Genomic DNA, 22,385 nt, shown 5'->3' with positions numbered 1-22,385 from the left:
AAAAACTCCACAGGTCTGTCATTCATTCATTTTCCTTCGGCTTATTCCCTTAATTATCAGGGGTCACCACAGCGCTATGAACCGTCAACTATTCCAGCATATGTTTTACGCAGCAGACGCACTTCCAGCCAATCCCAGTACTGAGAAACACTCATACACTCTTACATTTGCACACAAACTCATAAACTATGGCCAATTTAGTTCATCCAATTCCCCTTAGCGCATGTCTTTGGACTGTGGGGGAAAACGGAAAACCTGGAGGAAACCCACGCCACCACGGGAAGACCATGCAAACTCCACAGAGAAACGCCAACTGGCCCTTTCAAGACACGAACCAGCGACCTTCTTGTCATTGGTTTGTCATTCGTCATTCTTTTATTTTATTTTCGGCTTAGTCCTTTTATTAATCAGGGGTCGACACAGTGGAATGAACCACCAACTTATCTATCCAGCATATGTTTTACGCAGAGGATGCCTTTCCAGCCGCAACCCAACACTGGGAAACACCCATACACTCTTGCATTCACACATACACTACGGCCATTTTAGCTTATTCAATTCACCTATAGCGCATGTTTTTGGACTGTGGGGGAAACCGGAGCACCTAGAGGAAACCCACATTAACACAGGGAGAACATACAAAATCCACACAGAAATGCCAACTGGACACGGAACAGCGACCTTTTTGCTGTGAGGCGACTGCGCTAGCCACTGAGCCACTGTATCACCCTAGCTTTTTTATTATAATACTTAATATAATAAGTAAATCACTACATAAAGCTGCCTCCAAAGTATCTAATTAGACCTCCTTTTTGTCACCAAAAACCTCAAGGCTTATAGCCCAGTGCAGGAGTCATCGGCTTTTTCGGTCAAAGCTCCAGAGACGAAGACTTATAGAAAACAGATCTGACTCTCTAATTGCACTCCACCTCTCTTTGATTACCTGCCCTATGAGCCGAGCACGCTCACATGGGCGACTGATCTCGAAGTTTCCCCTTGATGAAGTACCCAAAGGAGGGATCATGTCCAAGTGATTAGTGAATCACTGAACAGAGTTTACACACCTGTCAACTTGTTGCCAACTTGTGTGGTTCAAGGATCACTGCGCTTCCTCTTAAAATGCCTCATCTTTTTGATGGACTCTTTTGTCGCCCGTTTCCTTTACCCTCTTCCCATTTCCACTCTCACTGTCAGTAGGTTATAAGTGTTCCTTCAGTCATGCCATTTGTAATAAGCAACAAACGGCTGCTTCAGTGGTCTTTTCTTCATAGGAACCACTATGAATGGACCTGGCATTACAATGTTATATTGATATCCAGGTCAAAATACAAACTTTTCCTTTGTTATTCTCTGTTATGCTCCCCTTGTACCTTCAATTTTTGATGAACTTTTTCTCCCTTAGGTCCAGTTAGAATGTTATTAAAGGTTTTTTTGTTTCACCAAAGATGTCAACATTCTGAAAATGTATCCCTATTTACTTTTCTGGAAATCGCGAATTATGTAGCACGAGGAACGTATGGTTGCATTTCATCGTTAAAATTAATACTACGGAGCAGTAAAACGCCGTTCCTTTTCGTGATTACCAGCTGACCGCTTGCCTCCGTGTGGACAGCTTTTTCACTGTTACCAGTTTGTCCAGTGGCACGTCGCGTACGTCTAAGCCTTTGCAGAGCAAAGTTGATCCTGACTATGGGGCTAGAGTCCGGCGAAGAACGGTTCCAGAAAGCAGGTAAGACAAAAATAAAAGCCAAAAGATAAAACAAACAAGTAAAAAACTGGGAGAGAATGTGGTAAACATTTAAAAATGTGGTAAAAATCAGGCTGCCATGATTTTTATTTTCTGGATTGCTTTTGAAAACACTGTTGGTTGGGTTTAGGGAAGTGGGGGGATGCAGGTCAATCTGTGTTTTTGAAAACACTATCAGTTGATTTCGAAAAATAACCCCTCACTAAAAAAATGTCCAAAACTTGTCCTGTACATCAGCTTATTTGACTGCTATGACAACATAAACAGTGAAAATAACCCATTGAAAAAGGCTTTAAGACCAAGCCGAACTATCTGTTGGCTGTCGCTTTGTTTTGACTTTAGCTAATCAGTTTTGACCAATGCTAACAAATATTTTAATTTTATAATTTGACAAGTGAAGTCATCTTTCTCTACTGTATTGTTTTTTCAAAAATAGAAAAAAATGAAAAACGTTATATGTTTTAATTTTTTTTTTATTGAAATGGCCAAATTCTGGCTGAGGAAAGTTGAATGTGGCCAGTTTGTTATTTGCCTAATAAATGACAATAGACTACAGTTTATTGTTTACTTTAGCAGATTCCTATTTTTTGAGGAAAAAAAAAGAACCACCCCTTTCACCAGGCTGGCTACGGGCCTGTTACTGGGAGCCTTTTCATTCCACTAATAATTCTTTAATGTAAAAAAGAATAAAAACTGCTTATTAACACTAATTTTAAAAATGGTTCTTTTAAGAACTATTCAGTAATAGGTTATTTGGGGAACTAAAAATGCTTCTAAAAACTTTTGGAATCTTTCATTTATAGAGTTTTCCTAGAACTGTAGAAAAAACATTTTAAAATGTCTGTGTTATTGATAATTATGAATTGTTCTGTTGCACATATAATGATAAATGATTAAGGATTATTTTTGAAGTCATCTATACAGATGTAATATTGCTATCAATAATTCTGACTCCTTCTGTGAGGAAAATCCACTGGCAGCTTTAAAATATAGTACTCTGGAAATGTTTTTCAACATTCATTATAAAAACCGAACTGTGAAAAAACAAGAACAAACACAACTGTCATTCATAAATAGTCTTTGCTACAGTATAACAAATGTTGTGTCTGCTGCACAGCTTTGACTGGGACAGAATCATTTACACAACATGTCCCTAAAGGCCTGAGCAAATAAGATGCATCAATTTGGCATCGATCATTGAACATTTTTCACTCTTTCCTCCTTTTTCCTCAAGTCTGACAGAACTTCAATTTGTCTTCTTCTGTGTTTAAAGTAATGTTCAGCTTGTACATCATGCGGAAAAGAACTTTGTCTCTTTCTACTCTCATGTTTCAGCTGGATTATCTGCACAGTCCAAACTAAACATGCAGCTAACATCTTAAGAGTTATGAACTCTGTCTTGTGAGTGTCTTGGTGACAAGGATTACGTTTTGGGGTCAAGGGTTAAAAAAAAAAAAAAGTTTCTATTCCACTAAATAAAACAAATAGTAAAATCCATGGGTTTTTAAAAAGTAGATTTTCTCATAGCACATTTATTTAAAGTCACATCATCCTTTACACATATAATATGCTGTTTAAAAGAGTTATCATATTTGTTGTAATGCTCTGATATTTTAATGGAAATTGTAAGTTCATTTATTTTTATTTATTTATCAGGGGTCACTACAGCGGAATAAACTACCAACTATTGTGGCCTATGTTTTATGCTGATGTCCTTCCAGATGCAACCCAGAATTAGAAAACACCCATACACTCCTGCATTCATACACACACTCATTCATTAATTTAGTTCATCCAATTCACCTATAGCACATGTCTTTGGACTGTAGGGAAAACCGGAACACCCAGAGGAAACCCACATGCAACCTTTGCAAGAACATGCAAACTCCACACAGACATGCCAACTGGCCCAGCCAAGACTCAAACCAGCAACCTTTTTGCTGTGAGGCGACAGAGCTAACCACTGAGCCACTGTGTGAAAAATCTAATAACGTTAAAAAAGTTTTAACTGACAGTTTAACGCAAACTTCCAATTTTTCTACACACTGTCACTTTTCTAGATTCTATTATAATCCACTTTTCCTTGTTCTCAGAGTAATGAAAACATAACATCAGTTCCTGAAAACTAAGAATAGAAAAGGCTTTGGAGATGGGGAGAGTTAGATATGAAACATCTTGGGCGGATGTGAGCTTTATCCAGCAGCAGATCCGCTCCTCTGGGATGTGTCATTTCTTGACCTTTTAAAAAAAACAGTATCTGATTGAGGCCTGCAGTGGGATAAGAGATTGATCAAACAAAACACGGAGGGAATTTAAACATTTGAGTTGAAATGTCCTTAAGTAGCTTAGACACAATGTCATAGTCCTGCAGTAACACTGGTGTCTCAGATTATATTTTTATAAATAAAATGTGATAAACAGCAATTGAGGTTACCTTTAGTATAACACTAGTAAACATGATTTCATATATTACAGGCCCATAGCTAACCTGGTGAAAGAGGTAGTTCTTTTTTCTTAAAAAGTAGACCTTTTTTGTAGTTATTTACCTCATTTTCTGTTTTAAATTATAACATTTAAATACTGCATTTTACTAATGTTTTAAAGGGGTGGTCCAGAGTGTTTTAAGGCTTGGTAGTGTTTATAAGAAGAAAAGCAATGTGTGCTCATGCCTCACTTGTAGAAAATCATGTTATTTTTTCATATATCTTACTTTGATTATATACAGCTACTCAGCTAACATGAAAACTACTGTCAGATTTCCTAGTTCCTCCAAAAGGCCCACCCTCAAGAGGCTCTGATTGGTTAGCTAACATAATGTGCTGTGATTCACAGATTGTCTCCACATCACCACATCACACCCCTACAAGCACACGCTTTTGTGCAGTATAAACAGTCCACTTAGAACAGCTGTTTACAGCGTTAGCTGTCTAAATCAGACAGAAAAAATTAGGAGTACACAGCTGAACCTCATGTCTGCTCTCTAAAATAAAGCCTGAAAATTGTCTTTTACATATATTTGTAATAAGCATGTGTAAGTTATATGAAAGCACAGAAAACATCCACATAGAGAGACACTGAAAGTGTCCACATAGAGACACTGCAGCGCTGCTGAAGACTGTGGGTGTTTACATCAGTTTGATAAATAAATATGAATTTGTAGCTAAATTGTTAGCGGTGCTAAACAGCATTTCCTGTTGTTTACATCATTGTATACATCCTCGCTACAACATACTTTTAACGTTAGACACTGTGCATGTAATAGATCAATTTTAACAAATGAAAATTCTTACTGGTTGTGGCTTACAATCCACAGCTTCGACTGTTGGAGGAGTATTTAGCTAAATCCAGCACTGAACTGGGGGAGATTCTGGAAGTTGTCCTTTGTCAGCTGTTAGCTATATTTTATAACTTTCTGCTAAATTATTATATCATATTGTTAGAAGAAAAAAAATTATATCTGTTAAAGTTTTAAATTAAAAACTGTAGTCTATTTTCATTCATAAGGCAAATAACAAATGGCCACATTCAACTTTCCTCAGTCAGAATTTGGTCATTTGAATAATAAAAAATTAAAACATAATAATAATAATAAAAGAGCTTCATGATTTGTCTAGCCTCTAAATTACCATTCAAATTAATTTTAATATGGGCCGCTTTTGGTGCTTTACACCTTTTTATTGGTCATTGTTTTGTTTTGTTTTTCAAGAAAAAGATGCAAGATTTAGAATAAAAGTTACTTGTAAAATGTTTTCTCAATTTAAAAACAATACAAAGCAAAAGTAACCACTTACATCTGATTGTATGTTTTCTTACACACCAGGATGTTGAACACAGCTGATGTATTTGTTAGCATTGGCTAAAGTCACACTGATGTGATGGTCAACCAAGCCGAATTCTGGTCAAGAGAATTCAGCTTGGTCTTAATGCCTTTTTCAGTGGGTTATTTTCACAATTAATGATGGTGTAGCAGTCAAAATAGAACAAATGAGCTCATGTACCAGACAAATTCTGGACTTTTGTCATTGAAGGGTGGGTCTTTTGAGCCACCCTAGCCCCCCTGGCTACAGGCCTGTCTTAGAGCGATGTGATGTGATTGACGTTAAAACTGACCTTGCATTATTACCCGTTGATCTTAATTTGGTTGTTTCCATTAAAACCATGAGAAAACGTCAAATGAAATGAGTAGTTTACCAAAGATGGAATTCACAAATTGGAAAGAAATGCCATAAAGGGATGAAACACGAGCTGCACTTTGTCTAATTCATGTTATTAAAACAAAATTAGCAATGCTACGGCAGAAGGACCAGACTGCTCTCTTCATTTATCAGTGGTCTGGCAGCATATGTTGTAAGTGCAGCAGAGAGGAAATGTCAAACAAACAGGCCCTCCGCACCTTATCAACAGGAAGTCAAGAGAACGCTTCTCTGTCACACATCATGCCTTTGAATCTCTTCGATCAGAAAGCTCCATCCACACACAAGAACAGCAGAAACATCTTTTCTATGAAGAAGGTAAAGATGGATGACTTTTCCACTGCTGATATGAGCTGTGATCTGTCCAGACTGATGGTGCAGTCACACGCTTCTCCTGTTATCACCCTCCAGGGCCATCTCTGTTCACTGAGAGCTCAAGATTAAACTGTATTTTACAGTTATGAATGAGTTCACGTTAGACATACTAGGGTTATGAAATAGGGCAGATATGCTTTGCTATACTCAGTCTCAGAGTTCTCTCTTGAAAATACAAGTGGAGGAAGAGCTCAAATTGATGGTATAGGAAGGATGAATTTTATATGTGCATAAATCAAGCATGCATGATCCAGACCACTGGTTTTCATGTCTGCAGACTTTAGTTTGCACTAAAATGCAAAGAGCTCCTCCCAGGGAGGATGTGACCCTCTGCAAACAGGATTCAAGATGGAAAATCAAACAAAGCTTACCGTGCAAGTATGCCAAGCTAAAGATGACAGCAGGGAATATCCTTATCGCTGTCTGTCTTTTTTTTTGTGAGTGCTACTATATATTTTCCTCAGAATCTGTTCTTGTCTAACTTGACATCATATTTACTACATTGTATTGCATTTGGCAGACAGTTTTATACAAAGATATTGCATTGAATGTGCATATTTGATCATTTCTTGCTTTCCTTGGCAATTAAATTCATAATCTTGGCATTAGTAGTGTCATGCAATGCATACTATTTAAGCTACTTCAACACTGCAAAAAAAAAAAAAAAAAGAAAAGAACACAGTCAACCATTTATTAAAATGTTTTAACTACATATTAACTTGCAGTAGTAGACTGTTTTCTTAATATCTGTTATCACTATTTTTTCATGGTCCCCAGTACATGACTATTGGGGGTCAAATATTTTTTGTAATATTAGTTTGTTCAAGGGCGTATATTTGGCATGGACGGAGGGGATGTGTCCCCACCAATATCCATCAATTACTGAAATGTCCCCACCAATAATTTAATCACCTTAAAAATAAAATAATGCTCCGTCAACCCCTTAAAATTCTAGACATGCATAAAGGGTTAAATCATGTTCTCTTCTCGGGTCCTCCCTCCCAAAAAACACATAAGGACAGTGTGATTGGGCCTATTATTGCTGTTAATGTTAGAAGTGCCAAAACAAGGAATTTTCCCAGTCCTCCTTCACTGTACAAGACGTAGACATAAGTAGCAATTTTTTCAAATAGTCAAGTTTTTAAAGTCAAGATCAACTGGAGTCCACCATAATAATATTAACCAAAGCTGCGCAATTACTCGAAATTAAGTTTCGATTTTGACTTTCATGATTAGGAAAAATAATAATCGGGATAAAACGGTTAAATTACGTAACTTGCCACTTTAAATTTCTCTACATTCATACCTCCTTAAAGCCAGATTGCAGTAAATTCATGTAAATTGACTTTTGCAGCATAGGACATGTTTCATTAATTGTTATATGTATTATTAAGTGTTTAAAGGCCTGATTTATCTTTTTAAAGGCATGAATGAGCTATGGATGTACTGTATATCCCCACCAATGTCAAGAGCAAATCTACCCCTTTGAGTTTGTACAATAAATATTCATGCTTCAGTCAACCAAATTCATACATTTAATTCACTTACTTTTCATTTCTTAATCAAACATGTAAAACTTTTCAGTGTTTTGAGGTATAATGAGTGTACTTGCTGTGTGTGCTGACCTACAGTAATATCTGATTGGCTATAGCAGCAGATCTCAACGATGACCTATTTTGATATAAAACAAAATGTAAAAACAACCACATCTTGTTTTGGCATCTCTCAGGGGAATCAAGTGGTAATTAAGGGAGTCCAATCCTCTTAAACCACCCTATAATTTGTACTCTGAAGATGTCTTATAGGGCTGAAGAATGCATACTTTCAGCATCAACATCGAAATGTGCAACATTCACAATAATCACATCGCAGGATCTGCAGTGTTGAGTCACTATTATAGTTGACCAAGAGCCACAGTTCAGAACACATGAGATTTGTGGAGTCACTGCACAGTTTACCCTTAAAAGAGTGAAAATGTTTTTTAAGGCCTGTGACTGTGAGCATTTCAATAGAGTTTAAAGCACAAGAAATTATAACTCTTATTGATTATTTATAAGATGGAGACTATATAGTTTTATTTTACATTCAATTATTACATTTCTGCATCTTAATAATGTTAAATTACACAGAAAACCATTAATCACAGTTTCTTTCACTTCCATCTTTGCTCTATTATATTTATTCATGCTTGTGATTTGTTTATTATATTTTATGCCTGATTTACTCGCATACAGAATCATCCTAATTAATTGAAATTAACGAGTTATTCCAAATAGAGCTATTCAAACCATCCAGATAAATTGTATCGCAACACATTCATTCATACATTTTCTTTTTGGCTTAGTCCCTTTATTAATCAGGGGTCGCCACAGCGGAATAAACCACCAACTTATCCAGCATGTGTTTTATCCAGCCAAAACCCAATACTGGGAAACATTCATACACTATTGCATTTACATACACTACAGCCAATTTAGCTTATTCAATTCACTTTTAGCACATGTCTTTGGACCATGGGGGAAACCGGAGCACCCAGAGGAAACCCACGAGAACATTCAAACTCCACACAGAAATGCCAGGTGACCCAGCCAGGGCTCGAACCAGCGACCTTCTTGCTGTGAGGCGATCGTGCTACCCACTACGCCACCGTGGAGCCCCATATCGCAACATGCATCATAAAAAAAATAATAATAATTTTTTGACTGGAAGTCAGTGTAGTGAACTTGCCCTAAAAACTGAATCAAATCAGTTCAGTACAATGCTAAGAATATATATAATAAAAACAGAACAAGATGTACAGCTTTGTGTGTTTTAGACTTATTCATTAAGAAATGACACTTAAAAACTGGATTACTTCAACATGAGTTTCCTTTTAATTATCAATGGCTAAATTGTAAAGAGAGAAAAAGCCACCTTATCATACCCAGCTTTTAAAAACACTATAGTTTAACGAAAGTTGCTCCCATAATGCAAGCAAACCATTGTGGGTTAAAGGAAAAAAGTGGTTTAAAAAGTTTAACATATTATACTATTTGAATAAAAAAAAGAGGATTCAGGGAGATACTCCAGACTGGATTCAGACCGATCTGTTTGCTGTATATTTTAAATGTTGTTATATAAGTCAGTTCATCATCATATGCTGTTATTTAATTAATCTTGGCAGCAGTCATGATAACAGCTGTACTGTTTACTGCAGAAGAGAATATGTTCATACCAGTCAATAACAGAATACATAAGATAACCTTGTTCATTCATTCATTCATTCATTTTCGGCTTATTTCCTTTATTATCACTGGGAAACACCCAAACACTCTCATTCACACTCATACACTAAAACCAATTAACTTTACCCAATTCACCTAGAGCGCATGTCTTTGGACTTGTGGGGATAATCAAAGCACCCGCAGAAAACCCACGGTAGAACATGCAAACTCCACACAGAAATGCCAACTGACCCAGCTGAGGCTCGAATCAGCTGACCTTCTTGCTGTGAGGGGACCCACTGCACCACTGCCTCCCCAAAACCTTGTTTTATTTTTTAAAAAGTTAAAATAAATTGCTCTTACTGTGGCTCAAGAAATTTAACATTCACAACAATCCATCAAGGCTCAAAGGATTTTGCCATCAACTGACAACAGACGCATGTACAAGCCACTAAACCCACTAACACTGTTAACACAATTTGTTTCAACTTTCAATTCAACAGGCTGGTTTAAAAGATAAAGTTACTCCTAAGATGCCAGCTCACATCCATTCACTTCTATTCAGCTCTAGAGGACAAAGCTAACCAGCTAACCAAGTACCCAGCAAAGGTAATTGTCCATCTCTGAGTATGTCTCTCATTCTGTGCTATGAATCATGTAATTGTTGTGCTTTATTCTGTCTGTTTTACAGTGTACTGTCAGTGTGCTGCTCTCAGCTTTTGGCATCAGTGACAGGCGCTCAGTGCGGCGTGACATGGAGGTATTCAAGGGAAATAGGCCTAATTATGTGTTTTGCAGGCTCAGCCATATTTGGAGAGATATAGCTGTAAGGTAATTGATATAGGACACAATATAACTGTTTCCATCCAGACATTTTATGTGATTTTTGGGACACTGCATAAAAAAGTAATTGACTGAAAGAAAGTTAAACTTTACAAGTCATTCTAAAAATATGAATTCTTGCTCAAAGTGAATTTAAGGTCTAAAATGCTGCTTCTGCTGATACAAAATAATTTTCTCGCACACAATGTTTTATTTTTCTGCAATATTCAGATTTACCTAATTTTTAAAATGAAATATATTATTACATAAAACATGACATGTATTATATATACATTTTGTTTTAAAATAAGCTTATCCTGCTCTCCAAGGCTGCATTTATTTAATCAAAAATACAGTACAAATTGTGAAATGTTATTGCACTATAAAATAACTTTAAAATGGTTTATGATTTATTTAAATAATTTATTTCAGTGATTTAAAGATAAATTTTCAGCTTCACTAATCCAGTCTTCAGAGTTACATGATCCTCCAGGAATCACTCTTATATTAATTAGTTATTGTTGTTATTATTATTAGTAATATTAATATTATTATTAATGGCAATAATAATAAAAGCAATAATGACTGGAGTAATAATTTCATTTAAAACTACAATAAGTAATAAATGAATATTTAATAAATAAGTATTTAACAGTTTAGCATTTTTATATATATAATAAATGCCACCAGGATGAACAGAATATTTTTTTTTAATTATTAAATAATTTTTTTTTTTTTAACTGGACCCAAACTTTTGACCAGTAGCGTAAGTCTTAACCACAGTATTTCTATATTCTATAAACATTTCATCAAAGTTATCCTAAAACTTGGAATAACACCCATTCTTGTCTTTTTAACAGTTTTGAAAAACATTTTTGATCCACTTCAAATGTGGACTGCTGTGCCTGCGTGAGTGCGTACGTATACCCCCGCCAACACAGTAAGAACATGCAAACTCCACACAAAAACACCAACTGGCTCAGCCCAGGGGCTTGAACCAGCAAACTACTGAGCTACCTTGCTACCCCAAATATAAAGCACATATAATTGACATATTTTTTCCTTTTCCCATACAAACATACACACAAACAAACAGCTACAATATATATATATATATATATATATATATATATATATATATATATATATATATATATATATATATATATATATATATATGTAAACTCAAACAAACACAGAAATATAAACCCAGACTGAAACATAGTGCTGCCCTATTACTCAAACAAATAGTTTTGCAATTAAACACCTGCACGCATTTGATAGCAAGTCGATAACACAGTTCTTGATGCAGTTAAACTTAAAGCTTTGATATTTATTGAGATTCTTTTGCCAAACACTAGCGAGAGACACTTTCTCTCTAATCACTGCCTATATCAGTGGCTGAAGCCTCCATTCATTTGTTAAATTTCCTTCATCTTAGTCCCTTTATTCATCAGGGGTCGCCACAGTGGAATAAACCGCCAACCTATACAGGATATGTTTTATGCAGCGGATGCCCTTTCAGCTGCAAAGCAGTACTGGGAAACACCCATACACTCACATACATACACGTACACTAGAGCCAATTTAGTTTGTTCAATTCAGCTGTACCGCATGTCTTTGGACTGTGGGGGAAACTGGAGCACCTGGAGAAAACCCATGCCAACATGGAGAACATGCAAACTCCACACAGAAATACCAACTGGCCTAGCCGGGACTTGAACCAGCTTCTTGCTGTAAGGCAACAGTACTAACCACTGAGCCACTGTGCCGCCCCCAAAATCCTCTATTAATTCTAAAACGATATTTTCAAATGAGAAGTGGAAGCTTAGGATGAGATGTTCACGAAATGAGTCCTACACAAGATAGTTGAGAGTTGAGAATCAAACAATTGAGATATTAAGACAACCATAGTATAATTGATCACAATAATTGTTGAATTGACTAAAATATGCACTTTTTATTGCAGTTTTTGCATTACACTCAATTCAACAGCATGTCATCAGTTATTTCTTATGTATTAAATATATTTGAAAGCATATAAACTTACTTACATGATAGATTTAACTGCAAACTAAACTGCAATAATCTTATTGATTGTGTACAACATTGTTACACAAACATTAATGCAAATCGAGTTACCTTGAAGAAAAGAATTATTAAATGAGTGGTGCACACAGAGCCGGAGCTCATGAATGGCCTTCAGCACTGAGGGGGAAGTGAAGCATTTCTCACAAACTGCTCTGTGCTACTGACTGTTTTCCATTTCCTAGGAAGAGGAGGAGGGGGAATAGAGAAAGAAAAACAACATTTTTTGTTCTTTTACACTTCGGATGAGTTTAGACACAGACACACACACACACACACACAACTCAAGGATAAGAGGCGATCAATCTCCATCATCACAGTTGTTCACTGAAATAGCCATCAAACAGTGCGTCATCTTCATGCCTCATTTGGTCACTCCATCCAAACACCCTCACCCAACAGCTTCACGTCACCCTCTCTGCTCTCTCGCAGATCCAGCTGGTTTCTCCTCATGTTTCCCATGCTGTGGTGGTGGGTGGGTGGGCTTCCCTCCCTCCCCTTCTCTCATCCAGCACCCATTACCAATGCAGCACCAGTGACTCAGCCTGCCTTCTTCCATCTTACACCTCAAACACACGCGCACTCACAAACAAACCAACCCATACACAAACAACACATGCAAAGCACATGCCCACAGTCACCCTGCTCTCCCACACACACAAATACATGCAAACGCAATTAAAACCCACACACAGTCACTGACCTCTCAATCCCTTCAGATCCCTCGAACGCGTAAATAAGGCCGGCAGATATGTCCAAACAATTAGCGCTGTTGACTGCTTACACGCACACAGTCATGATAATGTTTCAGCTCACGCAAATGCAACACTTAGTCAAACCTACTGATGGGATGACAAGCAGTCACGATGCCAGCTCTCAACTGAGCTACGTCCTGCACAACACACACACTGAAAGTGTCTCGCATCATTTATGTGATTTTTACTAACAAATCATGTAAGTAGATAAAAAGTACAGTTCTGGCAAAAGCATGTGAACCCTTATGCCTCATTCCCACTAGCAGCGACTTTGTAGCTGCCTGTCGCTCTAGCTGGCGATCTGCTGCAAACACATGTCTGTTTAGGTCTACAGCATGGAGAATACAACCGGCCTCTGAGCGAGCTGAGAGGATCAAGTGAGCTCTACTGATGCTCCTATTGGCTGTCGCTCAAGAAAGTTGCTCTTCATTTGCATAGAGTTGAAGGATTCTCAACTTTGTCGCGTCACTCGACATGTCCACCTGGTTGCCAACGGTCGCTGTCACTTGCGTAGATGGAAATCGCTGGAAGTCGATAACTCTCTGTTGAAATTAATGGTCCCTTGTCGCTATACCGTTGCAAGTTGCTCTTCATTTGCATACTTTTTTGCGTTGCTAGACACGCCCACCTGGTTACCAACAGTCGTTGGTGACTCGGGTCGCCAGAAGTCGCTCACTTTCTGTTAAAATTAACGGTTGCTTGTCGCTTTGCCGCTGCGAGTCGCTCATAGTGTGAATGAGGTTTGAGCAAGCTGAGAGGATCACAAGAGCTGTACTGGTGCTATTATTGGCTGATGCTTAAGAAAGTTGCTCTTTATTTGCATTAAGTTGACCACCTGGTCGCCAACGGTCGCTGTTGCTCGCATAGAAGACTTCGCAAGAAATTGCTCACTCTTCGTTAATACAAACGCTTTGTCACTGCGAGTCGCTCGTAGTATAAAGCTGCGGTCACACTGGGCTTTTCCTCTTATAGACTTCCAGTCATACGTATTCGAATGCGTCAGACCGGAAATACGGGTCTCAAGTTTCGCAGGTTGCTGCGGTGCAAAGTTTAAACTTGGTGAACTCTGACCTGCGAAATTGCTTCACTTGACTGCGTGAGAACAAACTAGAATCAAAATATGACCTTTCAGGACAGAAATTTAAAACATGGAGCAATTGCTCGCTTTTTTTAATGTCTAATAATCTTGTTTAATCCTGCCCCTTTTCGCAGCACCATACGACAGAATTTGGCACACACCAACTCTAGTGTGACTTTAGCGTCAATGAGGTTTGAGTGAGCTATGAGAAGAACAAGTGAGCTCTACTCTTGCTCCCATTGGCTGTCGCTCAAGAAAGTCGCTCTTCATTTGCATAAAGTTGAAGGATTCTTAACTTTGTCACGTCGCTCGACACGCCCACCTAGACGCCGATGATCGCTGTTGCTCGCGTAGACAGAGGTTGCCAGAAGTGGCTCACTCTCTATTGAAATGAACGGTTACTTGTTGCGTTGTCGCTGCAAGTCGCTTGTAGTGTGAATGAGGCTTTATTCACAATGGTAGATTTCAAATTAGGAAACGTGTATTTATTAATAACTGATTAGTGTAAATAAATGCTGGGTTCCACACAATCGATTTGTGTTGGAACAACATGAAGGAATTAAGTTAACTTGTTTGTTTTGACAAATTTAAATGGATTGAACATACAACATTTAAGTTGTCCCAATGAAATCTCAAAAATTGTGTTGTTTTGCTCATTTTAAATAAGTAGCTTGACCAAGCAAGTTTTGAGCAAGTATTTTATTTATATGGCTGTTTATTAGTACTTTTCCACATGAACATATTCTGGATCTCTATGCCTAAACATAACTACTAGTACTCATAACAATTAACGGAAAACACACTGGTCCCCTTTTTAATCAGGAGGTCATAAGAGAAATTTGTATTTCCGAGATGAACTATTATGCCCTCCTGAGATTATTTCCACCACAAATGTTTACCTCTGTGATGTTGGCCCCCCACCCAACACAAAACGTCAGCAAAATAGTGTCATTCGTTTTTACTCCATTTGTGCTGCAAAAATACTCATTTGTGCTGTTTTGGGTTTTGAGATATTGAATTAACATTTATAGGTCATACAGTGGTCACGCGAATCCCTAAAATGAAAGGTCCAATCAGTAAGTACATTTACCTCTGCTTTTGAACAGAGCTTAACAACAGCATTTTATTCTCTTAACAGCATTTAAGTCTTCATTTGTCTTTACATGTGTGCATGACACATTGCATAATTTGATATTTTAAAGATTAAATGTTGCACATCAGCATTTTTTTGTTGGAGGAAGCACAAAATAATTGCATTTACATTTTCTAATAACATCTCTCAGGCCTAAATGTTTACTTGAAACCTTCAAAGTGCATGAAAGCATGAGTCAAAATAAATTCCAGATGTTGGTTAAAGATTATAAAAAAAACAACTTTTAACTTGTTAACAGAAAGCTAGAAAGATTTAAAAACTGTACAAACACATATCACCATTTGTTCCAAGTACGACTATAAATGGAGAATTTTAAGCACTGTTGCTACTCATCCCAAGAGTGGGCGTCCTGTAAAGATGACTGCAAGAACACAGATGCGAAATACTCAGTGTTATTAAGAAGAATCAGAAGGTGTCAGTTAAAGACTTACAGCTTATGCTAAAGTCTCTGTTGACATGCTTACGACAAATAAACAAGATCATTGATGAGAGCACACAATAGTGGAGGCCACTCCTGTTCAAGTACAAAAACCTGCCTGAAGTTGCAAAGCACTAAAGTTTGCAATAGTATACAGATGCAGCCTTTATGATGCAAGCTGAGATTGACAATGCATCCCATGCAGACACAGTGCACTCGATGGAGCTAGTGAGGGGTATGGTTAGGGGTAGGGTTAGGTGAGCCCATTAAAAAAAGCTTTGCTTGCAGCTCTGATTGCATTTGCACCAGGTCTACATCCAGGCCCCTGTCAAAGTTTGGGGGGAGGGGGTACAGAAAAAGAAGCAAGCACAACATTAAAATGCTCTGATGCCTCAGAGCTTGGATAGCTTGCTGCAATCTTTAGAAAATCAATTCTCCACTTTTTTTAAGAACGTTTGCTGGAGATTTTGAGACCATCTGTTCGCCAAATGAAGCTCAACAGAAGTTGGGTGATGCAACAGGACAACAACCCAAATCACAGGAGTAATCAACAACAGAATGGCATCAGCAGAAGAAAATACGCCTTCTAATGTGGCCCATAACCTCAAAAGAGCGATTCGCATCAGACAACCAAAGAATACTGCTGAAATGAAAGAGTTTTGTAAAAAAAAAAAAAAAGCACTGGTGAAAAAGTCTTCGTGACTGTTGTGAAGGCCTGATCTGCAATTACAGGAAGCGTTAGCTGGAGGTTATTGCTGCCAAAAACAGGGTCAGCCAGTTATTAAATCCAAGGTTTCACATACTTTTCTACCCTGAATTGTTCACACTGTGAGTTCGGGAAGACAAGAAAAAGTGTTTTTTTTTTTTTTTTATGCAGACATTGTTGGTTGTGAACTTGTCAAAGATCAAATTAAAATTTACATTAAATGAATGCAGTACTTGCTCCTTTATTCCCTATAGCCATATGTTTAGTTTACTTTCAATATGACATGTTGTTTACCAAAATATAATGCATACTAATGCTTATTTAAACTTTCCTTCCTTCACTACATAAACTGCTGTGCTAGCTATATTTGTTCTTTCTCTTTTGATCAGATATGCTGTGCCGAAACGTCCCAGTGGAACACAATGGCAGTTGGAGGCTTTAAATAAAACGATGGCCTGATTATGAGAGCGAGGGAGAGAGAATAAGAGAGAGAGTGATGGAGAGAATGAGGCACTGCCCGGCTGGACCCCAGATAAAGCACAGAGTTTGGGTGATTGATTTTACTCATTTTGAGTTGCAAGTCTAAGGTGAAATAGTGTTTCTTTGTGAACATCTCATGAAGAAATAAGAGAACACTACCTTTGAAATGATGGATAGATGCAAAGAGAAATGAGAAGACGGTCAGATAATACTGATTTGCAAGGCAAAAGACCTCAGACATGCAAATAGCTTTACTTGGGAGTAGAAGAGAGCAAAGGGCAATACCAATGGTAAGAGATGAATTTGAAAGCAGTAGTGAGCATGCTGGGAAATGTAGTTTTGAAAACAATCTTCTGATTCTGTTTCTCGTCTTCTAAGTTTCAAAACAGTCAAAAGCTTTTTACTAAAATGACAACTTACGAAATTTCCTGCAAAAATTTGAAAATGACTCATTTTGCTGATTCAGTTATGCTCTTTTCAGCAAGGTCCATTTGGCCCTCTCACTGCCCACATGGGCTAGCAAAGTGTAAACGGTTATAAACAAACAATACAAAAAAAGGTCAATATAGCAGATAAATGCTTTAACTTTGTAATTAGCACTTAGTGGAACTGAACATAACCTGTGCTGTAATATAGGAAAAGTAGTGAGCTTGAAAAACCTAGCTAATGGCTAAATCATTCACAACTGATAATCACTAGATGAGCACTGACCTTCAGAATAAACTATGCTTCACGCAACGTACTGTAGCTAAATTGTTACTTGTTATACAGTTTTTTCTTAAAGGGTTAGTTTCCACAAAATTAAAATTATGTCATTTACTACTCGCTCTCACATCATTTCAAAAACTATTTTGTTGACAAGTTAAGGGTTATTACCTGCCTATTATTAAAATTTGAGCTGTTAAAAAATACACATTTTACATAGGGATGCTCCAATCGATCGGTATTGGCCGATAATCACATTTTATGGCTTGATCTGTACTTGCTAATCTGGCCGATCACATAAACCGATCGCAAGTGTTTGTTTACAGGTTTACAAGTAAAGAATGATCCATTTAAACTTCTTATGCATCAATTAAGCATTCCAAAATTTTTCTTGATTAAGACATGTTGAATTCTTCCTCCATGATTTGCAATGTTTCTCAATTGCTTTGTTAGTCATTTTTCTTACCATAATTTGTTATCTGTCTTATCTATTATTTTCTGTAAAGCTGCTTCTGACTATGACATGTCCACACTAAAAGGTTATAAGAGACATGTTTAAGGGATTATATGCAGCATTCTTCATTTATTCTCATAGGAAAAGAGAAATCTCCACTTACTTAGAGGGAAAATGTGCTGTATGCAAATGTAAAGTTGTACAAAGTTGTTTATAAAGCTTGAAGCATCAGTATCGGCACATGGTATCGGAAAATTACAATGACAAGGAATCGATTGTCAGTATCTGCTCCAAATATCCTGAGCATCTCCAATTTTGCATGATCTTATTCTAAATCCCTAATCCTACCTAATACCTCCTCAACTACTACCCTAACCTTTTACAGGGCACTTAATGAAATACCTATTAGTAAAACCCTGGAATGTTTACTACAAGACTTTTATGACATATCTATATCAAAGTAAATTAGGTTACCATATAAATTACTATATGTTTCTCATTCAATAAATGGTTAATAACTATTAATAATCAGCAAATAAAGAGTTTAATGAGCTAAAATTCATAGGTAATGATTTGTTAATAGTGAGCAGTAAGAATTGTGCCTTAAAGGACTCCTATTTTCCCTCTTTTTCAAGATTTAAGTCTTTTGTGTCTCTAGAATGTGTCTGAAAAGTGTCTACTCAAAAAAGCACATCAGATTATTTATTATACCTTTCAGAATATTGGAATTTTCTGCTCTGAACACAATGTAGCTGTTTTTACACAGTGTAACATTTGTGAGAAATACTACAGTAAGAACTTTCCCAATGATTATTTGATGTATTTGTTGTGAAGTTAATTCAAGATTTTCTGCAACGATGAGTCACACACAATGTCATTACAAAGTTCACGCGAGGACACACACACACCAGACACATACACAGCACATGCGCGTTTAACTTTGCACTGTTTTTGCACGCAAATGTGACAGGATACACATTCAGGCTTTAATTCACATATAAAAACAGCAAGGAACAGTGTTTACAGCATTCAGGCTTGGTCATGGACACTCTGTCATGCTCACAATGCATAAGAACCAATGGCTTCATGTTCTGAACTTCACGTAGCATGTTTGAGATTCTTTTATTCATGCACATTTTTTTTTTTCATTTTGAAGCATCCAATGAATTTAAGTGGAAGTTCAGAAATCTCTTATTTTGCATTCAAATATCTTCATTTGCATTCTGAAGATGATCAAAAGCTAACCATGTCTTTTGACTTGCACACAAAAGCAAGAGTCAGTGGCACATTTGTACCCCCTACAATGTCAAAGTCATGTTCATGAGACAGACGCTGCATATTTAACTTGCTAAACATGTTTCTCTTTGTGTGCGTCCAGGTGTTCTTGACAGATCTTTTACTGCTTGGCGTCCAGCTGTCCATGACAGATTTTACAAGCGCTCTTCATTTAGCTTCTCTCTCAAAACACATGCACATAATCTCACTAAGTACCTGCTCTTACGTTCCCCCTCAAAACATGAAAAGCAGCACAACCGGCTCCTCGGCACATTCAAGGGTGTCGGAGTTAAACTTTCATGAAGCCCTTTCGCCATCCTATTTTGTCCATTGTTTTTAAGGTCACCATTTATGAGCGAGACAAAGGCTGTGGAATAGTACAGCAAAACTGAAGTCGACAGAGCGTCATGTTTCAGCATTTTTAGCCGTCTCCTTTGGAGTGTGCAGTGTCAGGTTCTAGTCACGCAGCATGAGAGCTTCAAACCCCCTGTTCATCCGTAACACTGCTGCAAAGCATGCGCTAATTAGTCTGTGTCTCTCCTCAGAGCGTGAGGTGAAGTCATCTCTGAGAGAAAGACCAATATAGTAGCAGTCAAATGCGCTTCAGAGCAAGACACAGAGGACACTAGTGAAATAAAGCCTGTTTCTATCTGGAATAGAATTTGGAAACACTTTATTGTGAACGTCCATTTAAGTTGTTATGTTAGCAACTAATATCTAAGTGACTTCTTCCACTTTCCAGTTGCTGACGAAAAAGAATACAACTGATAGACCCTTCATGGTTCAGATTATCTCAAGATTCATCATGAGCCATGATGATGGGATGCTTTTTTATAATCAGTGTTTTTTATCATTATTATTATTATTTCATAATTCTCAGTTGGGCTTTCATTGAATTATTTCCTCTCACACAGGGGAAACCCACACCTGCTAATTGGTCATTGTTGTATTCTTTTTGGCCCAAACCTCAAATTAAGGTAAAGAATAACTGACAGTTTGACGACAAAAAATCTTGAAATACAATATTTAAAAACTTTCTTGGTGTATTCATTTCATAGTATATAGATGTGGTAATCATTCATCCATTCATTCATTCAGCGAGAGACATAATCCCTCCAGCGTGTCCTGGGTCTTCCCCCAGGCCCCCTCCCGGTGGGACATGCCTGGAACACCTCCCTAGGTAGGTGACCAAGAGACATCCAAAACAGATGCCTGAGCCACATTAGCTGACTTCTCTCGATTTGGAGAGGAAACAAATTTTGTCATCTTGTATCCGAGATTTAGTCCTTTCGGTCATGACCCAAAGCTCATGACCATAGGTGAGAGTAGGAACATAGATTGAGCGTTAAATCGATAGCTTAGTCTTTCAGCTCAGTTCTTTCTTTACCACAATGAACCGATACACCAGCCGCATTACTGCTGCTGCACAAATCTGCCTGTCAATCTCATGTTTCTTCTGTCCCTCACTCGTGAACAAAAAAAACTCAAGATACTTGCATGCAAAGATGGCAGCAAACCGCCCGCCCCCAGTGCATGCTGAAGGTCCATATTTGATGAAGCCAACAGAACAACATCGTCTTCGAATACCGGAGATAAAATCCTGTGGTTCCCGAACTGGACCCCCTCCGGCCCAAAACTGCACATTCAAATTCTGTCCATAAAACTTCTGAACAGAATTGGTAAGCATTGAATTATTTAATGTAGATTATTTGAAAAACTAATTTGACATCGTCATATGGAAGTGTGATGCTGTTGAGACTTGTGTGGAAATATGTTAGCTATGAAAAAAAACCCAAAAAAAGATTTTTCACAACATTTCTTATCTGTGGAAAAGGGGTCACATCTGTGGTTCTGTTCATTTGTCTGGACGAAGGGCAACACATTAAACACAGTTGCATTTTTCTGTGGTTTCGGTTTCTTTTTAAACCACCCTGATTGCTCTGGTTTTAACTAGTTAAATTGAATTAAAATGCAGTCATGTGACAACATCCACATCACTCGTTGGCCAGATGTATCATTGAATGCATTTCCTATACTGCCATTTGATTGGTCAGAATTGTGTAAATATGTCTTTGAAAATCTCAAACTTTGAAGGCAAACAATGAGAGGATGAAAAGCCAGTTGGTTTAGTCCAAAATTGCACAGTACTTTTTGCCATTAGTCTGTTCAATTTGGAGCAGGTTCTCATCACAAACGAAGCATTCCAGTGTTCGTTTGAAAGTGTTTGGTTCACTTTTGCTGTGCATTTGAGTGCAATTGCTGCATTCACACCTGCACAAACGAATCAAAACTCTAGTGCAATTCAGCTAAACTATATGAAGAAGAGTCAAAGTAAATGATAAAAGTGGTTTCATTTGTGGATGAACCAGCCCTTTAAAAAAAACAGATGTTAATTTGTTTTGGAGAGGTTCAGCTAAAGAACCTTATGCTTAAAATAAGGCCTACTGCCAAAGGAATTCATCACTTATGAAGGTGACCTCTCAACACAGCCAAGAAGAGAATATATCCTCCCTGCTTTGAGTGAGATAAAAACCCGCACAGTGAGCCAGTGAAGGTCATGGCCAGTGGCCACCGCGTAAAACCAGTTACCATAATAGAAATGCACCACGCTCATCCAGAAAATCTTCCATTGCCTCCCTATATTACCTCCCTCCCTTCCATCCCTTATAGTTTGCATTCTCCTTTCCTTCCTCCCACAATTGCTTTCTTCCTGATATACAGTCTTGCTGTCATTTGTTTGGACTCGTTGCTCCCAGCAGCTCCCCTCTAGTTGTCTTTCTCCTCCCTTGCTTTTTTACCCATCCGTGCATTGCTAAAGCTTTCACTGACAGAACAAGAACTGAAACACATCCTAATTAAATTAAATGTAATATTAGAAAAAGAGTACAAGACAAGAATAAAAAGAAATCAAAACTATTATTGTTTATACACAT

General features: G+C 37.5%; 1 long non-coding RNA gene across 4 annotated transcripts in view; it reads left to right on the top strand.

Annotated features, from left to right (window-relative positions):
- Nucleotides 1-21,827, top strand: part of LOC147844015 (uncharacterized) — a 32,064-nt gene extending 10,237 nt beyond the window's left edge. For 2 of the 4 annotated variants that reach the window (XR_015491307.2, XR_015491309.1), the window contains exons 3-5: nucleotides 10,022-10,127; nucleotides 10,210-10,349; nucleotides 16,928-21,827. This is a non-coding gene — a long non-coding RNA (uncharacterized LOC147844015). The remainder of the gene's footprint in view (nucleotides 1-10,021; nucleotides 10,128-10,209; nucleotides 10,350-16,927) is intronic. The other 2 variants (XR_015491308.1, XR_015491310.1) reach the window with 2 other exon arrangements.
- Nucleotides 21,828-22,385: the final 558 nt, after the last annotated feature.

Source organism: Danio rerio, chromosome 5 (assembly GCF_052040795.2).
Source record: "Danio rerio strain M-AB ecotype USA chromosome 5, GRCz13ab, whole genome shotgun sequence".
In the NCBI taxonomy this organism is placed as follows: domain Eukaryota; kingdom Metazoa; phylum Chordata; class Actinopteri; order Cypriniformes; family Danionidae; genus Danio; species Danio rerio.
Note: the sequence above shows the minus strand (reverse complement) of the source record. Positions and strands in the feature narration are given on the sequence as shown.